The 10,423-nt window shown below is 43.7% G+C and overlaps 1 pseudogene; it reads right to left on the bottom strand.

Moving 5' to 3' along the window:
* Nucleotides 1–9,242: 9,242 nt before the first annotated feature.
* Nucleotides 9,243–9,522, bottom strand: LOC110555670 (small ubiquitin-related modifier 2-like; annotated as a pseudogene).
* Between the last annotated feature and the right edge of the window lie 901 nt (nt 9,523–10,423).

Below are 10,423 nucleotides of genomic sequence, written 5' to 3'. Positions count from 1 at the left end.
TTAAAGAATATATGCCTATGTACATGATTATAAATCTTAATATTATCAAAAGTGTCAGTACTGGCACTTAAATAAATAAATAAATAAATAAATAAATAAATATATACATATATACACATAGATATTTAATAAAATCTCTATCACAACACAAGAATATTTTTACAAAGAAAGAAGAAAACCATCCTAAAATGCATATGGTGCTTTTGGTTTGAATCAAAAGTTTCTCCCACAGAATCATTATTTTGTATTTTCTGTCTCCAGCTTGTGAAGACTTTGGATATTTCCTGAGGTGTGACCTGTTGATAACAAGGTATAGGTCATACTTACCCCCGATTCCAGTACAGCTATCTTGTTTCCTACTCTGCCTCCATGTGGGGCTCCAATGCACACTCTCTCACCCTGAACAAAGAACATGGGTGCCACGCCTCCAACCAGATCTAAAATCCTCTGAATGCTTAAGCCCGAACAAGCTGCTCCCGTACTGAGATGTTTTGTTTTCTATTTGGGGCACAGTGGCATAAATGTGGTCCATACTACAGAATGTCATGAGACCTAAAATAGCAGTAAAGTTCTGGAAAAGAAGAACACTACAGTTGAAATGCTCATGCTTCAGAAAGTATCAAAAACTCACTGAGACTGCACAGTGCTGGTAAGACGTAGCTAGACATATAGGAAAGAGATCCCAGAAAGAAATCTTGACATATATGGTCAAATAATCTTTGACAAAATTATTAAGACCATTTAATCAGGGATGAACATTCTCTTGAGTAAGTGTTGCTGGGAAAACTTGATATTTATACCCAGCAAAAGTCATCTTGTACATTTGGCTTCTTAAGTCAAACTTGGAGTAAACTCAGTGACCCCAAGCCCTGCTCCTCTGCAGATCACCTGGGCTAAGAGAGACAGTGGTGAAAGAGAGAGTGACTCAGTGGGGATCAACACTCTGGGTCTTTCGCAGGGGACGGTGGGAGCCTCTGTTGGAGAGGGCTTAGTTCAGTGAGCCACTGCATATGATGCAGGCATTGTTGGAAGTCATTTCGGAAGGTGGGTCATGGAAGCCACCCCTCTGCTGCAGTGGTAGCCCAGAGACAGTCCCAGGACACTCAGTCACTCATCCATTAGGATGCTGCCCCAAAGCCAACAGAGGCAAGAACGAAATGATGGTTGTAAAATAGCAAAGTCCCTAACACGATTCTCCCTGAAGGCAGGGACTGTGTAATCACCACCATGATTGGGGAGGAAGGGGGAAGAAGATAAAGGAAGAAGTGAGAAAGACATGTAATGGCTTTTATTATTTTTTAGTTAACTAGAGGCTTGCCTCTTGCAACTATCAACATTATACTGCATACACACACGTGTACACACATATCTGTATCGCCCAGGAACTCTCAGTTCATTTCTCCCTGCTTTGGTTCTCAGGGAGACCAGCTCAACACTCCTTTCCTAGGGTGAAAACCTGGCTTTTGTGACCTCAAAGGTCAAGGCACCAAGTTCCCCTCATGGGTGGGACAAGGTCACACAGAGCCTGCATTAGTGTCACAGACCTATGCTGCCTGTCTCGCGACGCTGCCCTCTTTACGTAATCCAAATGCAAATTATTATCAGACACAAATGTTGTATAATGAAGCTCATTTAGCTTTAGTCGCCACTCTGGTGTGTTCCGGCCTTGGAGGAAAGTACTGCTGACATCAGTTACAGAGCTTCATGAAGAAGCCAGGCTAACACTTGCTAATTAAGTAACACGGACTGCAGAAAATGTCACATAGAGGGATTTTTCTATGGTTTAGCTTCTCCCTACAGAACACACAAATTAAAGACTAAGAGTATGCTAAGAAGAAGGCAAAAGCACCAATATTTGCACAGTCCATCAGAAAGAAAAAAAATTAAAACTTAAAACTGAGCCAGGCCCGAAGCACAAAGCACAAAGAGTCAGATTTGCCTTGATCACATATCTTGTTTTATAAAAGCTTTTCTGAAAAGGAGATAAGGACTGAAGTAAATATCTTTAGGATAGCATATCTGTTCAATGTCTTTCCAATCAATACAGAAAGATGAGCAGTTTATAACGGTTAATCTTGGTTGTCCAGCTTTTCTGGACCTGGAGTCTAGACCCGACCAGGAGACATGCCTCCAGGCACACCTGCAAGGGATAGTTTTGAAATAGAAAGCCCTGCCTGAAAGATGGGTGGGGCGTGTAGAGGCCACCTAGTAGGAGGCCCAACTATGAAACAACTGTGTTATGCAGGGATTATCCTTGTGTGCCTTCCCAGCGTGTTGGCAAGTCCATCTACTCTGCTGCTATTGACACCTGTGCTTCTGCTGCTTTTTGCAGACATCAGGGACATCTGGTCTCAGCTTCTTCAAACTTCTGATGTAGAGTGAAGACCGACAGTTCTCCAGGAACCCTGCGGGCCTTCAGAGCCACTATAGAAACTGATCATTAAACTCCCCTTTATTGTATCTTCCTTCTGTTGGTTCTGTTGATCTAAAGAACGTTGATTAACACATACCAGCCTGTTATTTCAAATGTCTAAAAAAAAATAAGTAATAACTACCAATTCACAAAAGAAAATCTGCTTAAAGAACTCAAACATACTTTTGATGTTAAATGCAACTGGAAATCAAAATGGAAATGTAAAATGCTTTCTGAGCTGTTGGAAGTTGGTCTATTGCTAATTACTGGGCCTGAAGAACTGCTGGCCAGATACACCCATCCTTGTTTGTGTAAGCCTGCCTGAGACATGTGTGATTGGTTGATTAAACAGCCTCTACCTGGGCAGGACAGAAAGAGGTAGGCATGGCTAAGGCAGGCTTTAGAGGAGAATCACAGGAAACAGACAGATGGGAAGAGAGGAAGAAGGAGGATGCCACAGTGGGTTAACCTGGAGAAGAAACCTCATTGAGCTGGGAGGAAGGACTCCAATAATGGTGTGAAAAGGCCAAGATGAAAAATAAAGGCATGTATTTACAAGGTTGTGGATAAAAGATGGGATGGTTACAGAGGATGACATTGGAATGGGGGCTGGGAGATGGATGGTTTGAGGTGATTTAGACAGCATAAGTAGGAATATATACCCAGGACAAAGTAAATAAGGCAATTATAAAATCTAATAGGTGTCTGTACCTTATTGTTTGTGATAGCAGATTAGATAATACCACCCTGATACTCATAGGGCTAATAATAAACATTATACAGCCCAACACTCATTTACTCATAATTTACAAAATTATGAGTAAATTTACAAAACCCAACCCTTGGGCAAAATGTAAAAATAATATGAAGTATACATCTTAGCCTGACAATAACATTTAGAAATCATGAAAAATCATCAATGTTTTCATACTTTGTGATTTAGATGACCAAAGGTATATTAATTTATCCAAAACATACACAATAATGTCTATCAAATATTCTAGGGAATAAAGACAATTTTTAACATTTTACTGATTATGAGTTTCACATCATGCACCCCAGTCCCACTCATCTTCCCGTCTCTTTGTATCTGTCCTCTGCCCCTGCAACTTCTCCTACAAAAGGAAAAAAAAGATAGAATTTTCAAATAATCTTGTCATGGAAGCTGTAGTGTATCACAGGTGTCCACACAGTATACGCTTTTGTCCACAGATCTTTGCTTACAGATGTTCATTGTAATGAGTCACTGGTCTGGTTTGAGGCCTTTGCCTTCTGCTACACCATCAATACCGGATCCTCACAGGGACTCCTCTCAGAGGTCCTGTTCTTGCCTTGTGTCATGGACATGCTACAGCTTTGGAATTACAGGACTGGCCCTTTCTTATTTTTTTAATTAAATTTTTATTTTTTTAATATTAGTTACAATTTATTAACTTTGTATTCCAGCTGTAGCCTGCTCCTTCATTCCCTCCCAATCCTACCCCCCCTCCCTTATCATCTCCCTACCCCTTTCCAAGTCCACTGGTAGTGGAGGACCTCCTCCCCTTTCATCTGACCCTAGCTTATCAGGTATCTTCAGGCCTGGCTGCAAAGTCCTCCTCTGTGGCCTAGTAGGGCTGCCCCTCCCTCAGGTGAGGGATGGGAGGTCAAAGAGCCATCCATTGAGTTCATTGGCCCTTTCATATGCTCTAGCAGTTCAGAGGTGAGGTAGATGTTGGGTGTGGGCCTGGGTGACTGCCAAGTTGGTCAACTCACCAGCTCCCCAGCACCTATACCTCCAGGGTGAGTTCTCTAGGGCTGCCCCAGCCAGCTCACCCAGAGCTTCAGCTAGCAAGGGGCAGGGCCAGCTCTCCTGCTCTCATGCCCTCATGGCCAGCTCACTTGTACCCACACCACCAGAGCCAGCTCTACTGTGCTGCAAGGTTCAGGACCAGCTCTCCTGAGCACTACAATTGGCAAGAGGTGGGTCCAGCCCTCCAGAGTGCCACAGCCAGAGAGGGACAAGCCATTGGGCATTAACGTGATCTTAGATGGCAGCCCAGACCAGGAACATCCACATGGACTTTGGTGGTAACATGAGCCATGGACATTGACACAGCTCCCTGCTGCTGCATAGCCACGGACCCAGACATGGCCCTCAGAAGCACAGGCTGGAACTTCTCAGGTGGGGGGACAGGCTACTCACAACAGGCTACTCCTCTCCCTCCTTTCATCTCCAATTCCACCTCTCTGCATGATGCTCAGGCTGCTCCACTTCTCTCTCCCATCTGTCCATCACATACTGCCACATTTAGTTGCTTATGCTATGGATGGACCAGGCAGCTGGCAGGCCTCTGGGTGTCCCCCCCCTGCCTGCACCAAGTGGCACGGAGGCTGATGAGCCTCTGGATGTCTTCAACCACCCAAGCTGTGTTGTGTGGCCAAGACTAATATTTTTGAATGAGTAAGGGTATTTATAATAAAACAAAGGGAAAATTAGGAATGTCTTAAGATAAGCGGTTTGTTCAATAATCTTTGCTATCACTATATAATAAAACATTGGCCAGTGAAGCCCTGAAAACATTTTATTAAGAGCATCAAACAGTATATTCCTACATCAATAAACTTGTATCATATAATATCACTTTTAGAAAAGGAAATTTCAATCTACACATTTATACTCCCATACATACATAGCTTAAAATCAATGAAAAGCTATGCACTAAACTATAGGTCTAAAAGAAATCCTGTTGTGCTTATTTTCATTGAACATATATTATTAATTTAGGAGTCAATAAAGTTTCAAAACTGTGAATACTGTTAAAAACCTAGAGTTTGTGACAACACTCTCCCCTACCTCAGTCTACACAAGTATTAGAGAAGAGAAGCTGCAAACAGGCAAGAAAGAAAGCTGGACTCAGCTGGTGTGAGAGAGATGCGGTTTTTCAGGAGGGGCTGTTCGAGGTAGGTCTTAAAAGATGACAGGGGTGTGGATGGGAGCGCAGGAGACCCTGGAGGGTGTCTGGAGGTAAGATCATCTTAGCTCCGGTGGGGGACAGATGAGCATGGGATGTGAAGCTGAGAGATGGGATAGCACCTAAAACTGTAGTCTCACCATTCCGAAGAGGAGGCTGAGTTTCTCAGTAGGGATGCACCCTTGTTCTGGGTTGGTATTTAGTGTGGCGTGAAGTCTGGGAAGTGTGCCTCGGAGCCCTGCAACAGGCTGTCTGAGCCAGGAGTTCTTTGTACCAGGTCGTCACAAAAGATTATCTTTTTTATGAAGGCAAAAATCCCCCGCACCCACGGAAAAGGTCAGCATTGGCTGTGCCTGCCTATAACCCTAGTGTAAAGACAAGCAGACCCCAAGGGCTCATAGGCCAGTCAGCCTAACAAAAACTCCAGCTCATTGCAGTAAAAAGTGATAGAGGTAGACAGCCAACATCGTTCTGTGCCCATGGGTGAGAATATTCTCACACTCATGTGCAAACACACACACAAACACACACACACACATACACATTGTGCCAGCTAGTTTCATGTCAGCCTGGCACAAGCTAGAGTTATCTGAGAGGAGGGAACCTTCATAACCTCAGTCTGTAGGAAAGAGCATTCTGGCCTCTGTATGAAGTAGGGTGTGTATGATGCGGGGTCACTTTGGTGACTTTATCTCTACCCAAACTAATGCTATGTAAATTAACTGCTTCCACCTCTGTGTGTGGGGGCGTGTTGTAGAACAAACGAAGAAAACAGGCAAGGGGCTAGAGAGACGGCTCAGCAGTTAAGAGCATTTTCCGCCCTTGCAGAGGACCGAGTTCCGTTCCCAGCATCTATGTCTGGAAGACCATAGACACTCATAACTGCTGCTCCAGGGGGATCCAGATCTGGACCCTCCGCCCCCTGCAGGCACCTATACTCACACGCACGTGCCCACGTGGGCACACACGCAAATATGTGTAACTTAAAAATAAAATGAATCTTAAGAGGAAGTAGGTTAGGGGGAAAAAAATCCAACTATTGGGAAATCTGGTCTTGTAAGCTGTGAATCACAAACTTGAGAAGTCAGAGACGTGATAAATAATATTGTTAACATTTAAGGAGGCCCCTGACCTCAAACTGCCTTGTACTGAATGTAATCACCAGAATGGATTCTCAGACCACATGAGCACACGCACACACTCACGCACATGCACTCGCACTTTTAAAAACTTGCAAATCTGTAAAGATGTTCAGAGAAAACATGAAACTTTACAGGTGGGTTTACCAACTAGACACTTTGCAAAATGAATTACTTTTCCTCATGTCTTTTAGCTGTCCTGCTTTCCAGAACTTGATGATTTTCATTTTCAAATAAATAAATAATGAAAAGGAATACAGTTCGTTTAAAAAATTGGATTTAACTCTCTACTTGTAAATACACATGCACATTTCCAGAGAATCCATATGCTTAACTCTGTTTTTCCATGGTTACTTATATGTCTGATACATCATGTTTGATCTCACTTGTGCTCTCACAATAAAGTGTTCAGATGAGACAGCAATAACCCAAACAACCTGACAGCCAGTCAGCAGACACTCAGGAGAAGGAGGAAACAAAGGAGGTAGACATAATCTGTAAAATTGGTGTGTGTTTAACAGGAAGGTGATTTTTTTTTTCAAAATGATTTTCTCAAGATGGGATCTGTGCAGAATCCACAGGGTTGATAAACAAGTTCAAAAGTACCCAGCAGATGTCAGCGACCCCACCCCATCTGTCTTTCACCTTCGCTCACATGGCCGGTAGGATGTGGACACGTTGTTCTCCGTGGTTCTCACAGCAACACAACTGACGGTGATCGCTCGGTGCTCCGTGTGAGACTTGAGAAGCCCAGTATGGAACCACGAGTCCTTCCTGTCATTTGCACACATGAAGCCTGTTGAGGGAACTCTAACTGCAGCTGCTTTTCATAGAGCCTGCCATTGTTTATATCTCGGCCTCCAAAATACGAAATGGGCCGTTGCTAGGAATGAACCACTTCATTTCCTGGCCAGTGAAAGCCAGCCCAGTGTCTCCGTTGTTCTTTCCCAGATGTTTCCCCAGCACAGCCAGGCTGTGCGACACTAGGCTCTGCCTCAGTCTGGGTCAACAAAATCAACCCTCTTCAGTTATTAGTATCCCTCTGGTCCAGACTGAATCCACTGTAGCGATACAATAACAACATGGAGAAGTAAGTCTCTGTGCCTACTACACGTTGAATAGCTGGCAGAAGCCACCTGTAGAACACAGAGATGTGAGGTTTAGTTTCTACCGTCAAGATGTTTCTAAGGTGGACACACTTCCAAGAGGGTGTGAAACTATGGGTGACAGGGACATGGGCAGACACAGGAGCTCAGCCCATAGGAGCACTGGCTGCTCCTCCAGACACTCTGAACTCAGTCCCAGTATCCACATCAGACGGCTTGTGTGACTACAGCTTCAAAGGTTCTGATGCTGTGCTGGCTCTGCAGACACCTGCTTACATGTGACAGACACATAAATGTAAAAACACACTTTTAAGAAGCAGCTTGTTTTACACTGTAAATGCCTGTGTGTGTAAATTTGTCAATCTTAAATACATATTTATTGATTTCATTATCAAAGAGTAGAGAGACCTTTTCAGATATAAAGGGAGGAACCATTCCCAGAAAAGTGTGTTTAGAAAAATGATAATCAGAGAGCTTGAGGGGATACTTTTTTTTTTCATGAACCTACAGAAAATATGAAAGTTGCATATTCATGTGATAGTTTGGTGAGCATGCAGGTTTAAATCAAAGAAAAGGCTACAGGTTGTAAAAAGACAATGTGGAAGAAAATCAAATGAAAGGATGTAAGGCATTACTGAGATCTCATAAAGGACCTGGTTAATAAACCTGCGAGCCTTGTAGTGGTCTTCAGCCTAGCTGAGCAGTTCCTGCTGCTGAACCTCCTGAGGACTTCCCTTTTACATTGAGAAGGCAGGAGCATGGCTCGAGACAGGCTTTCTGGCTGAGGTGTTTGATGAGCAGGCGTGAGGACCTGAGTTTGGACACACAGACCCATATGAAAGCTGATGTCTATACAGCTCTGAGGTCAGAGACTAGTGGGTTCTGCCATCTCACTAGCCAGCCAGTCTAGTCAAAACAGCAAGCCTCAGGTTCAGTAAGAGAACCTATCTCACAAAATAAGATAAAGAAGTGATCAAGAAAAGACTTCCAGACATCATCTGGCCTCTGTATTTGCTTTCACACACAAGTACCACACACACACACACACACACACACACACACACAGAATAGTATTTTTAAAGTAATTTGTCCTGACGTAAAGACATTGCCCTGTATATAGCTACTACACAAAAATAGTTATAAAACATCATTCTTGGTTTTACAAAGATAAATGAAAAACACTGAAATTCTTCAATTAAGCAAAATACACAAGGACTTTTATGTTGTTGGATTATTTTGCTAAAACAGTGAGAGTCAAACAACTTACTGAAATCCAAAGACAAGAGCCAATGAACTTGCCGCTGATGGAGAAGGGGCATTTCCCCAGAACTGGTACTTCTCTCCAGACTATCTCCTTCGATGCCAAATAAAACAGAGCACTAGCTGTTTCATTTTTGTTGTTGTTGTTGTTTGTTTGTTTTGTTTTTTTAAGGAGAAAAGGAAACAGCACAGTATGCTTTGCACCTGTACCACTTCCATCATGCGCAGTGAATGAATGGGGGGGGGGGGGAACGCAGGGAAATCTGTACTGTAACAGTCGAGATGTGGCGGAATCAGATTGCCGCTCTCTAACTGAGAACGTACTGCTGGTCTGCAACAAAATTCTCGAGTAAAGTAGCAGGCCCACCGTTCAGTAGACCCTTCCTGTCTGCTGCTGGAACACTTGGTCACGTCCTCGTTCTCTGCTTCCAACCATGCGGGTGTGTCTCTCTCACTGATTGGTTGCCCATCAAACCCGAATCTGATTTGCCTCACAGACAAGCCCTGTGGTTGACTGCAGGCTTTCATTGGTTCTCTAAGCGGTGTCTGCCTGTTGACTTTAAAAAGCACCTCAGATCCAACGGCCCACCTGCCCGTTAATACGTGTTGTTCTCAGTCATGGCTCCTTCCTTGGCTTTCTTGTCTACCATGGTGACTGCTGGAGTCGCCTCAGCGGCTACCACATAAAAGAGTGTGTGCATCAGATGTGCACTGAAGGAGCACACAGCAGCACCTGGGGCTACAGAAGGAGGAAGCAGGGCTACACCAGGTGGAGGGGGCCAGCGGAGAGTACACCTCTTCAGACCTGGCTACTATAACGTTTGAAAAATCAGGAAAATGCCTGTGGTTCCCACCCAGTGAGACATGCATGTAATGTCACATCCAAGAGGGATGCATGCCAGACAGGGATAGTTATGTGCAGAATAGTCCTGGGTTGGAGTCTGTGCAGCCACCACGGTGCCCCAGGGACACAGGGCAACCCTGTTTCTTATCATCTGAGACTAGAAGCCCATCCTGTGTGGCTTAAATATGTAATTGTCTAAGTCAGATGTCAGCATAATTAATTTTCTCGACATGTTAAGCTTTGCCCGGTGTTTGGGCTCCAGCTAAAACACACCTTTATCACTATGTTTGACTCTGTCACACTCCAAGCTGAAGAAAGTCTTGACAGTATACATTTAAATATTTTCTCCATCTCAATCCAAACTTATACCTTGTAAGGAGTCACCCTCAAACAGGTCACTCGGCACCTAAAATGCCACATTTTTGAAACTCACGTTGTCTTATCATCAACTGCTTTCTTTTTCTCGTTTTTTCATTATTATGTCAAGGATTTATTAAGATTTTAGAGTGATGCACAAACGTGGGAAAACTACGAATTTTATTTCGGAGTGTAAAGATAATAGCACATTGTTTTATGAATAAGAGAACACCCAGCCAGTGGAGAACCATGAGTAGGTGACCTCTAACCTCTCCAGGGCGGAACCCTGCTCACCCACGCTCCATGCATTCAGCACACTCAGGTGTTTGCTATACTGATTTCTAAATAAG

Source organism: Meriones unguiculatus, chromosome 20 (assembly GCF_030254825.1).
Source record: "Meriones unguiculatus strain TT.TT164.6M chromosome 20, Bangor_MerUng_6.1, whole genome shotgun sequence".
Classification (NCBI taxonomy): Eukaryota; Metazoa; Chordata; class Mammalia; order Rodentia; family Muridae; genus Meriones; species Meriones unguiculatus.
This window is presented reverse-complemented; position numbering and strand designations above follow the sequence as displayed.